Source organism: Mastomys coucha, unplaced genomic scaffold, assembly GCF_008632895.1.
Source record: "Mastomys coucha isolate ucsf_1 unplaced genomic scaffold, UCSF_Mcou_1 pScaffold21, whole genome shotgun sequence".
Lineage (NCBI taxonomy): Eukaryota > Metazoa > Chordata > Mammalia > Rodentia > Muridae > Mastomys > Mastomys coucha.
In genome coordinates, this window is record NW_022196904.1 from 155,592,167 (window position 1) to 155,612,270 (window position 20,104).

General features: G+C 43.8%; 1 protein-coding gene and 1 long non-coding RNA gene across 5 annotated transcripts in view; one reads left to right on the plus strand and one right to left on the minus strand.

Annotated features, from left to right (window-relative positions):
* Positions 1 to 20,104, minus strand: part of Pip5k1b (phosphatidylinositol-4-phosphate 5-kinase type 1 beta) — a 267,662-nt gene that overhangs the window by 17,310 nt on the left and 230,248 nt on the right. The gene's annotated exons all lie outside the window — the stretch shown is intronic.
* On the plus strand, positions 15,980 to 18,950 carry LOC116103680. 2 transcript variants are annotated; one of them, XR_004123537.1, is made up of 2 exons: positions 15,980 to 16,024; positions 18,207 to 18,950. It is a non-coding gene; the product is annotated as an uncharacterized LOC116103680 (long non-coding RNA). The 2 variants fall into 2 exon arrangements; XR_004123536.1 differs by lacking the exon at positions 15,980 to 16,024 and adding an exon at positions 17,948 to 18,000.

Here is a 20,104-nt window from a genome sequence, read left to right on the forward strand (position 1 = left end):
TTAGAAGCCTGGCAGTGGGTCTGAGTTCTGTATCACTGAGTTCTGTCATTCTTCCTTCCACCCAGATCTTCTGAGGTCCGAGTCGTCTCGTCTAACGTGCAATGAGGGAGTCCACACAGGGGTCGGCATCCATTTGGTTCTGTTTTTGTCTCATAGAAGCCTAGGAGGTCCTGATAGCCCCTGCCACTCTGCTCTTGATAATCCCCAAGTTTCTCACAGACGAGCATACGCAGGGAAACTCATGTCCTCGTGGTCCCTCTGGCGGCGGACATTTATGGTGTTTTGATGCCACGAGGACTGCCATCTCGCAAGTGATGCCAGTTTAGCATCTCACAGAGCATTAGCCTGGCTGGACTTTGGAAACTGTCATCGGCAATTCCAAAGTCCAAAAAGTCCAGAACCCTGACTTCTGTCTGCTGACCTAATGAGTGCTTTTACAGCGCAGTCTCATGGGCACCTGTGTTCAGGGAACAGATGGAACTAGCCACAGTGTTTGTCTTTTAAAAGCCACCTTTTCACTGTCTTAATAGAATCACAGATGGCACGGCATGTGTGAATTAGGGCGGGAAGCTAAAGCGACGGCAGCACCCCTTCTGCCAGGAAGTTCCCATCAACATCGCTCTGTTTAGTTTTTCGGGTGAAAATTTATTTTTATTTTTATTTTTATTTTATGTGAATGAGCCCTTTGTTTACATGTCCATGCCTGGTATCCTTGGAGGCCAAAAGAGGGCATCAGAGTCACAGGAACTGGAGTTATAGGCAGTTGTGAGCTGCCAAGTGAGTGCTGGGATGCTGGGAGTCTGAAAGAACAAGTGCTCTTAACCCCTGCCCAACTCTCCAGTCCCCTTCATATCTTTTCATGACCCTTGGAATAACAGAGTCAACCGAGGCATCTACTGGCTCCCTAGGGAGGATATGTACCTTCTCTCATGCTGTTTCCCATGAACACCTGCATATACATATATTATATATAATATAACATATATAATGTGTAACGTTATTATACATACAAATTATATAATATATTATATTATATACATGTATATTATAATATAAAACATGTTATATAATATATATGTATATATCATTTTATAACTACAAATTAAATTTAAGTGTTTTAATTCTACCACCTACACATCATATATCCATTAGCCTTCCATATTACTCCATCTCTGCCTTCTCTCCCTTCATTTTCTGTCTCTCACTTTGTATTGGATACATAAAAGATAAATTTGCACCCATTTCATAATGGCTGCTAATACTTATATTCTATCAATGATGGAATCTATCAATGATACTTAGAATTTTTTTGTTTCCTCCATGAGTTGCCTCCAAAATTAGAAAATAGATATACAGAGTTCATGAGATTGAGGCTATGTAAATACTGGTTAATGCTGGGTCAGTGGTGAGTTAGCATTATATTTTTGTCTCTGGGCACTGTGTTGTGATTGTTGGGCCATGACAAGAAAGTGGTTACCAAGCTCTGTGGAGACTCTGGCTCCCTCTTTACTTTTGTATAATTAAATTCATGCCACATTTCAGGCTGCCCCCTGTTGTAGAGTTCTTGTCTTTTAAAGCTGATTGTGCTAGGGGAAAAAACCCAAGGGTTTCTAGAGGAAGGGCAGAAGCTGAGCCTGGGCCCTGCTTCTGTAATGGCCTGGTATGATGCAGGGCGGGTCATCACCTGAGCCCAGAAACCTGGCTCCTCTTCTCTAGAGGAATCCTGCCAGCCCATCTCACAAAACCACTCAAGGGACCAAGCCCCACTATGTGTGGGAGAGAAAGGCCAACCGGAAGGAAGGCTTCTCATTACCAACCCAGGGCAGCCGCATCGTCCTTTCAGCTCTGGAAGCATACCTTGCCCTTTGATGAGGTCTCTGCATGGATGGATTTATCACAAGTGCTTGGAAAGAACTTCAGTTTTGGTATTCGAAACTTTGCTACTGGAACACTAACCGACAGATAACTCAGTGAGTAGAGAGCTCTTCTCACAGGGAAAACCCACAAATACAGCCCAAACTCACTTGGTGGCTGCCAAACCTCATTCAGTCCTAGAGCCACATGCTGCTTTTGTTCCCATAATGTCCAGGTAGGAAGGGAAGGTCAAAAATGGCACCCTGAGCTGTACTCTGATGGGGGAGGGGAGAGGCTATTGCTTTTCTCAGGAACTGGCACCAGGCTTCTTCCCATTACATTCTGGGAGATGTCACTGTGAAGTAGGGTCATGTCCCTCCGAGACAGAACCCTGACATGCCGAGCCTTTCATCTGAGTGAGGAGGGAAGTCTACAGGATTACCCAAAGGACCTAGGAACTTGGGAGGCTTTGGCAGTGGCTGCAGCATCCACACTGCCTACTGTCCATACTCCTCACTTCTGCCTCTGGGAGCGCGGCCTGCTTTTCAGAGAGCTCGGCCTTTCAGAGAGCGCCTGTCCTTTTCCCTCTGCAGTCAGGAGCAAGGCTGCTGTTGTTCCTCAGCTCCACTCTGGCTATTTTTAGGCCAGGAGACTGCCTGTTTCCAGCCAGAGTGCGGAGCAGCAGGCAACCTCAAGTACTGATTGATGGCTGCCGGAGGCTGCAGGGCATGGCTTAACCTCCCAGCTTGCTGGGCATAAAGCCTGCTGCAGAGACAGCACAAAGCTGGGGCTCGGAACTGACAGACAGAAAGAGAATGAAACAGGAAGGGCCTGCTGCTCAGAGAGCTGGCCTCACAAGCTACCTGCTTCCCCCTGTGAGGAACCAGCACAGCACAGTGTGGATGGTGACCCTCGGGGAACTTCACCATCTCAAAGGCATTAGTCTTTCTAGCAGCTCAGCCCAGCCCAGCCCAGCCCAGCACGGACAGACACACACGCACGCATGCACATGCCCATTCAAGCTGGTAGTTAGTTACAAGGTTGTGATCATGTGATACACAGTAAAGATGACCCTGCTAAGGTCAAGCCGCTTGCTTCATATTTTGTATCTTGCAGCCTTCAGTCTACGTTGTTTAAACACAGGCCACCTGGATTTAAACCCAGGCCCAACTCTGGAGCAACAATAAATAAATCCTGTCCTAATCCATTCTCTGCTGAGAATCAGCCCGTGTCCTGTTTCTAAGAGACTTGGAGTCCCAGCAACAATGGTTCCACTAATAAGAAAGAACAAGAGAAAACTAGGCAAGTGACAGGTGGTTCTGAATGACATCTTTATTATCAGGCCTTGTCAAAGGGAGCAGGAGTAAATGATACTTTTTGGTTTTGAGAGTATTAGGAATTGAACCCAGGGTTTCAAGAAGGGGACACAAGCATTCTATCAATGGAGTATAGATCACCTCAAGATGGGTGTACAGATGTTAGGAACAAGAATGACTGCTCAGCGGTGGTGCTACACACCTTCAATCCCAATACTTGGGAGGCAGAGATGGACCTCTGGGTTTGAGGCCAGCTTGAGACCAAGCTGAGTGACAAAGTGAGTTTCATGACAGTTTGGAAAACGGTTAATAAAAGAAAGAAAGTAGCTACATAGAAAACATAACATCCTTACAAACCCCAACCACTCCAAGAATAACAACAAACCAAAATATATACTCGATTATTAAATAAATTTCTATCACATTTAGCAACACGGATAGCTTTTGCTGTTTAGGAAAGTGTGTTCTTCCTAATGATCAGATCTGACTGCTGGCCAGAACTCATATTTGTGGTGCTGAGAGACAATCTATTTGAGTGGGCCCTGGAGGAGAGGCTTAAAAGTGTCTGATAAACCTGACACTCAGGCATTTCTCCAAATACCCTGGAAGGGAGATATTCTCTGAAAACAGACACGATTGCCCTCCCTAGCTAGAAATAAGATGCAAAGGCAATAGGATAGGTCAGAGACCTTTTAAACACAGTAGTAGGTCACACGGAAGAAGGAGCTAGAATGAGAGTCTGGGTGGCTGAGCTCTGGTGCTGAGTGCCCTGAGGGGTAGAGTATGGCCAATTGAATAAGATACCGAGCCACCCTGGATCCTAGTTGCCTCCTCTGTAACAGCAGGGAGTATGGATTTGATGAGGTGCTTTTGGCTCTCCAAGAATTTTGATTCTTACCCTTACATGTTCTGTCTTCACAAAGTGTGAGATTAAAGTGGTATGACAGATATACAACATTCATGGGCTGGAAAGATGGCTCATCAGTTAAGAATACTGGGCTGTTCTTCTAGAGGTCTTGAGTTCAGTTCCCAGCAACCATGGCGTGGCTCACAACTATCTGTAACAGCATCCGATGCCCGAGGAGAACCACAATGGACTCACATATATAAAATAAACAAATCTTAAAAAAAAAAAGAAAGAAATACAACATGCTAAATTGAGAACACCTTTTCATGGCCAAACTGAAGAAGGAACGCATAAAAGTTTAAGACAGGTGAGCAGGAAGGTGGTTCTCAAACTAGGCACCATGCCCCCTCTGGTTTACGCCACAATGGTGCAACTTTCCTGGGTGGCAGTTTGCAGCTTGCTTCTCAGTCATCGCTTTAATCCTTCCATCAACCCAGAACGTGCACATTTTTTCTTCTGAGGTGACGTCACAGGCTGATGTACCTCTCTAACTTTGTAGGTTAACAGTCTTAGCCCGGTGTGCCTCAGAATGTGTCCTTATATGGGCACAAGGCTGTTGCAGATATAATTTGTTGAGATGAAGTCATAGAGGTAGCCTGTTCCGACATGACCTGTGTCATTATACAAGTAAGAAGTCTGTAACACATACAAGGAAAACTTCACATGGAGATAAAAGCAAAGAGCTGCAGCCCAGGAATGCCAAAGCTTGCCAGCACACTCCCAGAAGCCACACAAAAACCTGGGACAAAAGCGGGGACAAGTTTCTTCACAGTCTCCAGAAGCAGCAGACCCTGCCAATAAGTACCCTGACTTTTGGTTTGAAGAACTGAGAGATGACCCATCTCTGTCATGTAAACACCACAGAGTCAGTGGTACTTTATATGACAGCCTCATACACGAGTCACAGAGGGTGAAATGGTTAATACCAAGCTGATTCAGCAAATGGAAAGAGATTCACTAGCTCTCCCTCCTTTCCAGAAAGTCACAGTATCATTTGGAGGAAAGAACATCCTCCTCCCCCTCCTTTCGAGACAGGGCCTCACAATGGAGCCTTGACCGGCCTGGAATGCAGTATGTAGCTTTGTGTGGACTTGAGCTTACTGAGGTCCACCTGTTATGCTATCTGCCCTTGAGTGCTAGGCTTGAAGGTATACGTCACCAGGCCTGGCTGGAAAGGAACCTCTAATGGACATGAAAGAAGACATAAACCTTTAAAAAAATCTGTATTGCAATGTGATAAGAAAGGAGAAGTGGGGGTGACCTGGGAAAGGAAGAATCAGAAAGAAGGGAGGGCAAGGAAATGGGGGAGGGCAGTGGAAGGAATGAACGAGAACAAAGTTTAGGGATGTACAGTGTAAAAAATACTACAAGGAAACCCATTACTTTGTTACCAAATAAATTAATAACAAAAAAATAGTATTTTTAAATACCTGAAAAAAGTACAATTCCTATCCCTTGTTAAACACTATATATTTTTTATTCTTAAAAACATAAGGCTTTTCTCAGTAAAACTCAATTAAACCTCTTACTTTTTCTGTGCTTATGTCTTAAGACTTCAGAATTCACTCTGGTTCTAATTGTAAGATAAGAGGTTCACACAGAGGGGGGCGTCATTTACTCAGTCAATACTAAGATTGCAAAAGCTGCTGGAAAAAACAACACTAGAATAGATCAGAAGGGCAGCGTGGCTCTCAAAGACGTGTTTTGCAATTATAACAGTTCACTGCCACTGGAACACCATATGCAGGTCCGGGCTTTACTGAGTCTGTTAGCATCAAAGAGGCACAAAATGACAGGAGGGTTTCTCATGCATGGCTTGGCCAACACCACACTAATTACGGCTCCCAACTTGAATAATGGGAAAATATCATGGTAACTGCTAGTCTCTGAGGTGCATGTCAAAAACCATGTCCTGAATCATTAGGGACATAAACAGTTTAGGGGGAAATAAATTGAACAGAGCTCTGGTGACCACAAAGGGAGGGGCGCCTGCCTGGTTCCCTCACAGCAGAGATGATCTGGCATTATGGATTGTGCTGGAAAGAACAGAGAACTTATTCTGGCTTCTGAATCATGGGTGTGCTTTAATAATCTCTGATTGTAATTCTTTATAGAGCAAAGTGTTAACTGTGAGTTACGGATCAGAAATAGGTGTGTTCAAATCATAGGTCAGTTCATTCCTGTTGCTTAATAAGTCAGGGTCTCACATTTTAATGTGCATAAGAAATGCCCAACAGACTCAGGAAGATACATTTTTAATAATTAGGTTTTAGAGCAGGTGGATTTAGAGTCTTTACTTTAAAGCAGTGGTTCTCAACTTGTGGGTCTCAATCCTTTTGGGAGGGGGAGATGTTGAATAACCCTTTCACCGGGGTCACCTAAGACCATCGGAAAACACAGATTACATTACAATTCATAATGGTAGCAAAATTACAGTTATGAGGTAGCAACAAAATAATTGTATGGTTGTCATCACCACAGCATGAGGAACTGTGTTAAAGGGTCGCAGCATTAGGAAGGTTGAGAGCCACTTCTTTTAAGCAAGAGGGGGCGTGGTAAAGGTAGTAACTTCTAGTCTCAAAATGTTGTGGCATACCTTTGAGAACGATGCAGGACCAGGAAGAGCCATCTTACGGAGTATGGCCAAGAAAGGGGAGGGAGATGGTGCTCTAGGGATGCTGCTGAAGGGAGGCCTTGCCTTTGCCTTGGACATTCTTGTGTGTCGTGATGTGGAATAGGTACTCAGTCCATCCCCAGGGCTAATACTCTGCTCAATCGGCTAGGGCCTGGTTGGTGCGTGTAGCTTTGAATAGCATGGGTGTTGGTGACGTCAGACATGTAGCCCCTTACCAGGTCACACTCCAGTTTTACCTTCAGAGGGTACCCATGTAAGCAAGGAAACAGTACCGTGCTTTGTTAAACCATCACACCTATCATTTAGCGCTGCTCAAACACCCGGCTTCTTGTTATGTGTCTATGAGTGAGGTATTTGGCAAATATATATTTTAAGGTTTAAAACCTGTCATTGGAATTACTCCCTATGCTTGTGTATTCTACCTACCCCGAGGAGCATTCCGATATCTGTTTCTAAGTCATATCTAAACGCTGGTTGTTTAATAACTGCCTATCACTCACATATGTGTTTAAGTCCTATTTGCATGAAATAACTTGCTGGCAATTAATCCCAATGCTCTAAAAATATCCATGTTTTTTTGCATGCAGAATAGCATGTCCTCGGTGAGGCTGTCTCATCACAGATGAGTGGGTTTAGAACTCTCTCGGAAGCTTTGGCCCTTGCCTCCTGGGTGCCTGTGTACAGTGCTAGTTAGCTGGACATGGGCCTCACCCCATCACTGGCAGCATGTACTTTAGCGATATGCCCATGGAGCGGGGGATAAAGTTGCCCTTTGCTGTGGCTCAGATGGATGCTTCCCAAAGGCCCGTGTCCAGAGCCTGGTTCCCAGGATGGCGCTGGGAAGTGGTGGAACCCAGTGGAAGGTCCTTAGTTCTTTTGGAGCATACCATTATAGAGCACAGTTAGACGCAGGTTCTTTGTTTTTTCTGTTTCTGGGGAGGGCCTTAACTCTGTCACATACTCCTTGCCTTTGCTGTGTGTCAAGCCCACCGGAGACCCAGGGCAATGGGACTGACTCATCTTGGGCACTTTTTCTACATAAAAAATTATTTTTAAAAATATTTATTTATTTCATGTCCTTGTCTTCAGACACACCAGAAGTGGGCATTGGATCCCATTACAGATGGTTGTGAGCCACCATGTTGGTTGCTGGGAATTGTACTCAAGACCTCTGGAAGAGCAGTCAGTGCTCTTAACCACTGAGCCATCTCTCCAGCCTCTGTAAAAAATTATTTTTATAGTTTTTAATTCCATGTAGATGTCTGTCTCTGAATGGAGGTATGTGCACATGAATGCAGGTGGCTGCAGAGGACCGAGGCATTGGCTTTCCTGGTATGAACGTTACAGGGGATTATGGATTCTTGGAACTGAACTTGAGTCCTGTAGAGGAACAGAAATTCTCTTAACTACTGAACCATCTCTCCAGCCCCACCTTTTTTCCTTGTACGGTATTTTGTTGAAGTAATGGAAAGCTCACTAGGTCATCCTTTTTATTAGCACAGGGTTGATACAAATTACATTATCTCCACGAGTATCTGCCATGTCTCTTGCTAGTAAGATCTAGTAAACAAATGGCTTCCTTTCCTCCTAGTGCTGGAAGTCCCTGGGTTTAGTGTCCTCCTTGCCTCGTTGTCTTCAGCAATATAAGAAAGTGAATTTATCTCTTATAATATCTGCCACTTGTGATCAATCATAATAGCTATTGTAAGCATTATCATAAAAATTACCATGTAGAGATTTTGCTAGAAAGGATCATGTAGTGAATTATAAATAGTAAAATAGACAACAGTTATAGTCATGTATTTGTATATATTATACTATATAATATATATTTATATATTATATTATGATATACATTTATATTATGTATCTACACTATAATAATATAATAAATAATATAGTTATATTATGTTATTTTTATATGTTATATATAATATATAATATAATTATATATAATATATAAATATGTTATATTTATATATTACACATTATAATTATGTATTACACACACACACACACACACACACACACACACACACACACACACATATATATATATATATTTTTTTTTTCGAGACAAGGTTTCTTGTGTAGTCCTGGCTGTTCTGGACTCATTCTGTAGACCAGGCTGGCCTTGAACTCAGAAACTGCCTGCCTTTGCCTTCCAAGTGCTAAGATTAAAGGCATGTGCCACCACCGCCCAGCCCACAAATATATATTATATAAATTATTAATAGTAATATATATAATGGCTTTACTATAAGGTCCACTTAACTGTCAGAGTGCTGTGTATACTTTGTAAAACTTTTGTATTTGTGTCTAGACCATGCTTGCCACTGATGATTGGACAGTTCTGACAAGATGCCGGTTGGCATTTTACTTTACATTAATAAGATGAAAGTATGACAAATGACTTTCAGAGAACTCTACCCATTTGCCGATGACATGAGTGCTTTTGTTGATGCATGGAGAATAATTTCCCAATACTAGAAGATTCTTTCCTCTATTCGTGTGTGACATTGAAAATGAAACAGCCATAGTGACAGTGTACTTCCAAATTAAAACAGCAGATAATCAACAAGATGATAAATCTAGCTCTGGCTTAAGAGTGCTTATCAACTGTCACAGAATTTTAAATTTAATTTTTCAATGTGATGCCACCGAATGCTAGGGAGAAACGCAGGTGGCCCACAATGACACTGTGTTTCTACTATATAGACCCAGACACATAATCTCCAAAGTAAAGCAGAAACTGAGCAGCAGATCAATTTTGAGGGCTACCTTCTAAAAACATAATAATTCATCAAATGAAAGTTCATGCCATCTAAGGATTAATAACAGCAGAGCTTAACAGCTGTCACATTGAAACAAATGACAGCTGACTCTCCTAAGTCAGGAGAGGAGAGTCAGTGCACCATGGCAGGGAAGGCAGAAGGAAACATCAGGCATTTATTTCACTACAGGCTGTTGAAGCCACTGCTTCCATGGGAATAACTGCAGCTACTGGCAAAATGGTGTGACGGGGGATACTGGTGAGGGAGCCGAAGATCCTGATGGGACTCCAGGACAGTGACAAGGGTCACCCACATCCATAGGTTTATATGGGATCTTTTTATTAATAGGTGCTAAGAATATGGCTCAGTGAACAAAACTCATTGACAATGTTCCGATCTTTTAAAAGCCATAGCTCATTTTTTTCCCCCTCAGCTCTAAAAATTCAAAGTTTAAAAATTTGTCTTTACACACAGAACATAACGTATCTGAGGAAGTAAACCCCGCCAGCATTTTGAGGAATAAGAACTCATCTGTCTTCGCATTAACGACCTACTTTGTCTTCGAGACACTTCCTCCCGTTGAGGGAGGGATGATCTCAAATAGCTCCCCTTGGTGCAATATTGCTGTCTAGGACGCTGCACCAATTGCCAAGAGCAACCCAGTGCCTGTGGTAATCATGAGAGCTTAGGCCAGCCTTGCTACAAGCACATAATGGATACGCATTTAGAAGACTTGGCACACAGCCTGGCCTTGACAACTTGTAATTAACCCTAGCTGTGATTCTACATGACACGGATCCAGAGGAAAACAACAATTCCAGGGCAAACACATGTTTCTTCAAGCGGCTTAGGTGGCTGGTTAATGATTTCTGAGAGCTGGAAGCATTTCTAGCAGCACAGGAACAGATCAACAGAACCCTTTCTGAACTCCACCTGTCTCTATTGTATTGGAGTAAGGAATGCCACTTTTATTCATCAAATGCTCCCCCTACCCCCATCACCTCCCACAACACACACACATCCCGCCCCTGACAGGGTTTCTCTGTGTAGCCTTGGCTATATTGGAACTCAGTATGTGGACTAGGCTGGCCTCAAACTCACAGAGATCCACCTGCTACTGCCTCCCATGTGCTGGGACTAAAGGTATGCGCCATCACACGGAATGAAACTAAGTTTCTTAATTTTAGTAGTGGTTGAAACAGTTGCTGTTATTTCCTGAAAACAAGAAAACCAGCCTCTAGGACCAGATGAGTTCTATGTCCTAGGAGCTTGAGGAGTCCCATGAGTGTTCTCCTTGCCATTTCCTTGAATATCCACTAACACACTCTCACAGATTTTCAATGGCAAACCCCCACTTGTTCTGAACAAATATTGATTCTGTTTCTTTGCAAATGTGTGCCTGACCTTCCTTCAGACACCCATCATCCGTCTTCCAATGCAAGTTTGTTTCCTTCCGAGAACAAGGCCGTGTCTTTCTGTCCATCATAAAGCAATTCCTGGAAGGAACCGAGTGCAAGCGCAGGTGCACTCAGGTGCAAAGATCTGAGGTTGCTGACCTGCCAGACAGCCAGGTGTGCTGGTCTGCCGAGCACTGGTCTGCATTCCAGCAATTTCCTATACATGGCTTGTTTTAAAACTCTGATTCTATGCCCTCTCTCCCTCTCCCTCTCCCTCTCCCTCTCCCTCTCCCTCTCTCCCTCCCTCCCTCCCTCCCTCTCTCTCTTTCTCTCTCTCTCTCTTAATACATTTCCCTCTTTCTAGCACTGTTTAATTTTTTAAAAATCCTACAATTCTAAGCATACTGCAGCTAAGACTAGAGAACAGTAATTATCCCCCCTCCCCCGCCCCCTCCTGTCCTGGAGTTTCTCCGCCTGACACTTTACATTCACTATCAAATCAAATTTACAAATTTTAACAACCTGTGAGGGTAGGTGTTATAACAATTTCACACAAGAAGCAACAAAGAAAAAGATTCAGGCTTCAAGCCCAGTCCTGACTGGTTACCTTATAATGTTTGCACATCCAGGGAACCTTGGGATGTCATGGAACCTTGCCTGTTGCCGATTTGAATGGACAACAATTTTAGGGAGACTAAGACTGTGCACCCCCGCCCCCACCATATCACTGTTAAGGTCTTCTGGAACGTAGGTGCGAGCTGGAATGGGGGTGGGGGTGGGGAGGATACCTCCCTCTAAGAACTCCTAACACTGGCCACCCCGGAGGCATTTTAATGCTAAGGGTAACAGAATGTACTAAAACAGCATTTGTTAGAGAAGCAAGGAAAAGAATCAGGAGATGCTCTGCGTGTGTCACAGCTGTGTGAGAATACATCTTTTATTGCTGAAATCACAGCACATGTGTGCCCAGTAAGGGAGGCTACAGAGAAGCTGGGACTTTTTCTGACACTTGGCGCACATACAAAAAAAACTTCTGCCGGGCAATGGTAGCACATGCCTTTGATCCCAGCTCTTGGGAGGCAGGTGAATTTCTGAGTTTGAGGCCAGCCTGGTCTACAGAGTGAGTTCCAGGAGAGCCAGGGCTACACAGAGAAACCCTGTCTCGAAAAAATTAAAAGAAAAGAAAAAAAAAAAAAAGAAAAAAAATTTTTTGATCTCACTTCAAGTTCTGGAAGCTAGGAAGTTTGTGCTATGAGTTCTAAAGCTGGACATAGCTAAGGTTATTGGGTTTAGGATTCCAAGGTAGGTTAAAATATAATCTATGCCACTTACTAACCACAGGTAAAATGTCTGCAAAAGGACTTACGGCACTCAGCAGGTGACTTATTTGTCCCCTATGTAAACAGTTGGTTCATTCAATTTCCCATTATTTCAAGTAGCAGGTTTTTAAAAAAAATTCATTCATTCAGTTATTTGTTTATTTATTTATTTATTGGTAGAGTTTCTCTGTGAAGCCCCAGCACTTTTGGAAATCACTCTGTAGACCAATCTGGCCTTGAAACTCAGAGATCTGCTTGCCTCTATCTCCTGAGTGCTGGGATTAAAGGCATGTGCCACCATTCTCGCCTTTTTTTTTATAGACAGGGTCTCACTATGTAGCTCTGCCTACTACTTGCTGTGTAGACCGGACTGACCTTGAACACAGAGATCTGCCTGCCTGTGCCTCTGCTTCTGTGCTGGGATTAAAGGCATATACAACCACAGATAGGGTTAAGAGGCAAATTGACAGTGGTGGTACATGCCTTTAATCCCAGCATTTGGGAGGCAGAGGCAGGCAAATTTCTGAGTTCGAGGCTAGCCTGGTCTACAGAGTGAGTTCCAGGACAGCCAGGTCTACACAGAGAAACCCTGATTTGAAAAAAAAGAAAAAGAAAAAAAGAGGCAAATTGAAAAAAATTATTTAAAACTTACTAGTGTGTGTGCAGTCACGCAATCCTTTTAGAGTTGGTTCTCTCCCACCACTATGTAGGTCCCCAGGATTGAAAGCAGATAATCAGGCTTGGTGGCAACTGCCCTTAAACACCGAGCCATCTCGTTGGCCAGGAGGCTGTTTTAAAGCATGGCTGCCTAATATTTACTGTATGACGTAATGTTCCAGGACACAGCATGGCTGTGTTCCAGTGGAAGGTCTCATGATGCCACTTGACCTAGGAGGTGTCAATTCCTTTTAGAAAACAAACTCTACACACATCAGTCTCCCCTAATGTGCCCTTTCTGTCCCATTCAGGATACAATACAGCATGGAATGTCCTTCGAATGGTTTGGGCCGATGTTTTCCTCTTGGCTTGGCAGTACTTATGAGTTGTCGAGAGGAAGACTACAAAGGCCAACTCCTGTTCTCACATCCGGTCAGTGTGAGGTCACTGATGATGTCATACTCGATGGCTTTGCCAAGGCAGTATATATGAAGCTCTAAGACCATAAAGTCCCCTTCCTTCTTCTTACACTGCATTACTTGGCAGGGCACTGCTGAGTGTAGCCTGCAGACTGGGTATAAGGGAGATGTGTGCCCTTTATACCAGGGTACAGTTGACAGTAGACAGCCAGGCTATCTGTGCAGAACAGTGCAGTGTTCCTGTGTCGGAGCTTCCTCCCTCAGCCCTCATGGTTTTTTTTTCTTTTTTCTTTCTTTGGGGGGGACGGGGGGTTGAGACAAGGTTTCTCTGTATAGCCCTGGCTGTCCTGGAACTTACTCGGTAGCCCAGGCTCGTGTCAAACTCAGAAATCTGCCTGCCTCTGCCTCCCAAGTGCTGGGACTAAAGGTATGCACCACCACTGCCCGCACAAGTTTTGTTTTGTTTCTTTTTCTTCTCTCATTTTTTTTTTTTTTTTTTTGAGACAGCGTTTCTCTGTGTAGCCCTGGCTGTCCTGGAACTCACTCTGTAGACCAGGCTGGCCTCGAACTCAGAAATCCGCCTGCCTCTACCTCCCAAGTGCTGGGATCAAAGGTGTGTACCACCACTGCCCGGCTCTTCTCTCATTTTTTAAACCACAGATTCACATGTACACATTCTATTGGACCTTTTAAATTGGGGGAGGGGAGGAGTGCCCACAACTCAACTCATGCTGTTCTATTGCTTAAATTGTTTCAGTTCAGCATGGAGAGCTCTTTCACGTGGCACCTTTGCCCTCTGCACCCAATGTTTTGCTCTCTGAATACTTAACTACCTTTAAAGTTATATTCATTTTAATCTTAAGTGTGTGTGTGACAGAGAGAGAGAAAGAGAGAGATAGAAAGATAGAGAGAGAGAAGGAGAGAGCGAGAGATGGGGGAGGGAGAGAAAGAAATTGTATGTGTATGCACATGCATGTGTGTGTATGCACATGAGTGGTGGTGCCCTGGCAGGCCAGAAGAGAACTCTGATCCCTGGAGCTGGAGTTATTGGTAGTTGTGAGCTGCCTGAAGTGTTATATGAAGAATGAAACCCAGGTCCTCTGCGAGAACAGCAAGTGCTCTTAACTGTTGAGCCATTTCTCCGGCCCCTTTATCTGCCCCTTTAAAAAGCAAAGAATAGAAACTTCTGTGGTTTTCGTTCCACTTTAGAGTTACTTCAGAAATCAGAAATCATTCACTTATGGGAGAGGTTTTCTATCCCTCTTGTTATGCTAGGGGTTTGCAAACAGGTTTCCTAAGCTGTTCTTAGTTTGTCAAAGGGTTGGGCTTATAGAACTATGTTATCTGAAGTAGACTGTACCAGGCATGAGCTTTTCCAGGAGTGCTGCATTGGTTACTGTTGTCACTGCTGGAACAAAACACCTGATAAAAAGATGCTCAAGGGAGGATTTATTTCAGTTCATGGTTTCATGGTGGGAAAACGCATGACAAGCTGGACTCCTTGTCTGGAGCTGAGAGCTTGTGTCTGAGCAGAGCTGGGACAGGAAGTGGGAGTGGGTTATAAACATTAAGGTCCACCCACCAACACCTATTTCCTCCAGATGGTCCCCACCTGCTACAGCTCTACAACTTCACAACAGCACTGCCAGCTGGCACCCAAGTGTTCACCTGCACGGGCCTCTGGGGACCACTGTATGCCAAAGGTTCCCTTTTCCCCATCTGCACCTTATACTTTGAAATTATATGACAGTGGCTGGACCAGGGATGAGAACACTTCTCCATTGGAGGTCAGAGGCGATGTAGAAAAAATGTGGAGGTGTCCACCTTTGGCGACTAGCTCGAGTTGTAGTCATTCTTTGACTCTGGCTAATGGGCATAGTGCTTAGCACATAGCATGGTTAAAAACTGGCCGTTGCTAGAACATTCTAGTCTAGGCTGTCCCATTCTGTTCATTGGCACAGAGCTTTTCACACCTCATCCTTACATAACTACCTACACCCCTTCTCCTCCATTTTTTTTTCCACACCGTGAATACACGTGTTGTGCGGATGTGTGTCCAAGGCCAGAAAGTATTTCCCTCCATTGCTCTCCATCTTGTTTGTATTTTTTTGTTTGTTTGTTTTTTGAGATAAGACCCATGACTGAACTTCAAGTTAATTGATTTGACTAAGCTGACAAGCTGTGTAAGCCTGTCTCTGTCCCCTAGCATTGAGGTGACATACACATGCTGGTATGTACAGCATCTTCTGTGGGTTCTGGGGACCTGGACTCAGGTACTTGTGTATGTGGGATGGACACTTTTACAACAGAGCTATTACTATTGTTCTGTCGCTTCTTCCTCCTCCTCCTTGAGCCAGGGTCTTATTCTGTAATCTAGTTTAGCCTCAGACTCATAATAATTCTTTTGCTCCAATCTCCCAACTGCTAGGGGTACAGGTATGAGCCACTGGGCCTGGCTCCTCTTCCTTTCTGATCCTTGACTTCAGCCAAACGGCAAAGAAGTGATCCTTCATTTTCCCTTTAGCCATGGGGTCTCATTACAATACCCAAGCTTATCCTGAACTCCTGACCTCAGCTGAGCCTCCTGACTTAGTCCCCGTGTATCAGGGCAGCAGGTGGGAACCATCCAACTTGGCTTTCCTTTCTCTGTCCCACTTTAGCAATGAAGGTTTCTGCGCAGGCTTGTCCTGAACTCCTGGACTCACATGGAGCCTTTTACATCAGTCTCTTGTAGTTCCAACTTCAGGTGTGAATCACTGTGCCCACTTCCGCAGTAACTTTTTTTTTTTTTTTTTTTTTTTTTGTGGTGGGTATCCTGAATCTTAGTAGATGAGGAGACTGGAGCCCAGGAATGTTAAATGACACAGCTGGTTAATTACTGGGTGAGCAAACTTAATCTATGAAAAGTGGTGCAGCCTACAAAGGAGGTACAGTTTGTCAGGGGAGACAGATTCCAGTCCAGACCCCTTTAAGACTTCATGCTCGACAGGCCGGCTTTGCTCCATTCATGAGGAGAGTGAAGAGGCGTTATTGTATGTGAGACAGACACTTCCTTTTCCTCTGTGTTTACTGTGAGGACTGACTCAAGAGACTCCTTGAGAGGCAAGGTCACAGGGAAACTCAAGGATATTCTAGTTTAAAAAGCTACATGCTACTTCTTTCCCCAAGTCCCTTAGCTCTACTGGGAAGTGTACCATCTTCCAAGCTGCCCATTCCTTTTGCAACCATGCCATTAATGCCTGCCTTACTAAGACAATCCTCCCTTTGTAACTTATGCCTGGTTTCTGATTCTTTGCCCTTGGGAGGAAGGAGCTTTTCGCTCTTATTCACACAGAGCCTTGGCAGCTTCCTGGACTGCATGCAGAGTTAGGTTAGACCCAAGTCAGGCTCGCCTTGTTTGGAGACAAACTCAAGGGAGTAGCCTTCACAGCAAGCAACCACAGAACAGATGCCAACTTATTCAAAGTTCAAGGTATCAATACATGCACTGTTCTGAGAGCAAGATAGGATGTTTACTTATGATAAATAAACATTAGCCCTTTCCCTCCCTTCTGGGGCCTTGACATCTCTTAATGGCATTTTTAAATCATTTTGGAAACCCCTAGGAGACATTTTAGTCCATCCATCATGTGAGTGGAAGGGGCTCCGTGGGTAAGGGTAGAGCTACAGGAATTTCTGAGTGTCTATCAGACTTGAAATTCAAAATAAACAAGCTAAAGGACACGTGCACATGCCTGAATATAAAGCACTCTTAAAAACGAGAGGAGGATGCTTAAAGACTGCCAACAGGGAAAAAAATGCTATTGATTTAATTTCCTTCTAAAATGAGTAGCAGGTGTTCAGATGAACTGAGTTAAAAAACATGTGTGTGTGTGTGTGTGTATGTGTGTGTATATGTGTGTGTGAGTATGCATGTGTGTGTATGAGTGTATATGTGTGTGTATGTGTGTGTAAGTGTGTATGTGTGTGTATATGTATGTGTGTGCATATGTATGTGTGAGTGTGTATGCGTGTGTGTGTGTGTGTGTGTGTTTGTGTGTGTATGCATGAGTGCACACATGGGTGATGGTAGCTCTGCTAACTGCCAGGAACTTCAGAACAGAAGATATATTTTTATTTAGTTTTTTTTTCTCCCTTGTGGATCAGACCTCAAGTTTTAATTCAATTTGGCTTGAAGAACTGACCACTGAAAGCTACTGTCAGAGCGGGAAGAAACTACCTGAAATTCCTGCCACAAAGTGCTCAGTGCCCTGGCAGGGATCACCCAGGGGAAGGGACGATGGTATGAAGGGTACCAGGTTTGTGACTGACCTCCAGGATTTGAGAGTTAGAGTTTTAGGAATGAACGTCATAAGTTATCCCTGGGATCTTGTAGTAAAGATCCCTGGGCAGAGGGCTAGTCATGGTAACAGGTTAAACGTGTATATTATAATCAGCAGATACACTGTCTTCCTTCAGGGCTGGCTTCACAAACAAGTGACCGGGGCAACTGTCCTAGCTTAGTTTAATGTTCTCCCTTTGTGTGTGTGTGTATGTGTTTTGCTATGTAACTCAGGCTAGCCCCAGATATACTCTGTAGCTCAGGTTGGCCTAGAACTCATGATCTTCTTGTCTTAATGTTCAGAATTCTGAGATAATCAAAGCGCATCACAATGCTCTTGTTAACAGTCTTTGAGCAAGGGGTCTCATTTTTATTTCTTGTAAGACCTTTCACATTATGGAGTAAGTTTTGAATGGCTGTCATATTTTTGGGAAGGGCACATTGATATGCATCATTGTATATAACATGTATACATATGGTGCCTTTTGAAGGGCTTGTAGTAGAGTTTAGTGGTCCAGCTGTACACAGCACATGAGGTGGGGGGAGGGGGCAGAACCAATCCCCAGCATGGAAAATAGAAGTCAATTTTTCTATCTTCAACATTTAGATTGGAAAAAAGAATTGCAAGGCTGGAGAGATGGGCAATCTTGGAGACGTCACTCATGACTAACATCTTAAGATACTGAAATGCTTTAGTCACAAGGTAATTTGGAATTGTCTTGAATGTGCTAGTACACGTGGCAAAATGGCACGTCAAACAATGACTGGCTTTCTCTCTCTCGGTGATTCACCTGCTACGTCTTTAAGAAGTCTGTCAGGGACATGTGGTGTAATCCTACACACTGCCAACAGAGACAGGAACCACGCTGGCTGCCTCATCAAATATCTCAGAGGCTACTCGTCCGTCCATCATTTGACTCCTCTGAGCCCTACATTCAGTGTAGATGAACTGAATAGCTCCTTTAAGACCAACGCGTCATGCGAGGAGAACATGTAGGATACACAGCAAGCCTTCCCTTTCCCTATCCCAACAACGCAATCTGTCTCTTTATGAAGCAGTGAGGATCGAGAACTTCAATCTTGGCAGGGATCGGGATGCTTCCCCACTTGGCCAGGAGCTTCAGCTTTTATTTTTATTATTTGTTTTAAATCTCAAAATAGCCAATGATAAACCTGATGCTTAAATGAACTTAACTGGGTCTCTGGATTCAGCGAGGACTGGTCTTTCTGCCTATATAGGAAAAGTAATATTTCTACCTTTGAGAGGGGAAGGATCTGCTTCAACTTTTTGATTTTGCAACTACAAGAATAACTTGTTCAGAAATAAATGCTTATTCTGCTTTTTTTCCCTCCCAAATCAGATTCTTAAATGAAAATGGGCTCTCAGTAGTAGATAAGGTAACGGATCAGAGGAACTGGAGAAGGCAAACTGCCTATTTTTGATACATGTTTCCCTGCTCACTTCATTTTCTCTCTTTTGATCCTCAGAGCCCCTTAACAAGGCAGGAATAAGAGGGAAAGTGTGCATTTAGATGGGGAGAGGGAGGCAGTTACAACAGGTGCCTCTGGCTAAAAGTCTAGTTAAACAAGAAGATCAGCTCCCAGAATCCTCTTTACTATGCAATTGTCTTTTCTTAATTCTATTTTTTTTTTAAGTCTTAGTCTTAGGAGTGGGTAGAACAGAGAGCCTTTGGATCACAGAGCACCAGTCACAGCAAAGGTTAGGAACAAACGTGGGGATGAGGTGGCATTAGCCTATAAAACCAGCCTTTATCTTGCAGGCTAAGAGATAAGGGAGTCTCTTCTGGGGAATCTGACAAACTCCGGAATCTGACCTGAGAGGCTCCTCACACTAGCAGCTCTGGTGAATTACCCCAGAGCAAATCTACAAACAAGCCCAGCCTCAGGCTCCCAAGCCCCAGCCCTAGACTCCCTGTGTCCCACTTTTTGTTTGCTAGCTTTAGTGAAATATTATACACACACCAAACAATCGAGTCACTTAAAGCACACAATTCAGTGTTTTTCAGTATACCCGGAGTTGTGTGACAACCACACAATCAATTTAACAATGTTTTCTTTGTCACTTGCGAGATGACTGTGCTCATTAGCAAACACTTTGTTTTTCCCAAGCCCTTTCTTAGTACTAGGTAACAGCCAATTTACACCCTGTCTCTGCAGATTTACAGTGGCACACTTTTAAGCCTCAGCAGACAACTAAGCATTTTTAAAAACATAAGAAAAGCCATTATTGTAAGGGGGGGGGCAATGTAGGGGGAGTGGGAAAGCCAATTGGAAAGAGGTAAGATTATAAAGGAGAATAAAATGCATCCCCAACTCCACACCCAGTATCGCCTAGATCCTCAGTGGAATTATTCAAAGTCTGAAATAAAAGAAGGAGGCACCTAAACAAGGAAATAACTGAGAAAAGAGAGGCCTTGGAAAGTGAAATGTGGTAGGGGAACTGATTCAGTGACAGGCTGCATGAGAAATCAAGGTTACTACACT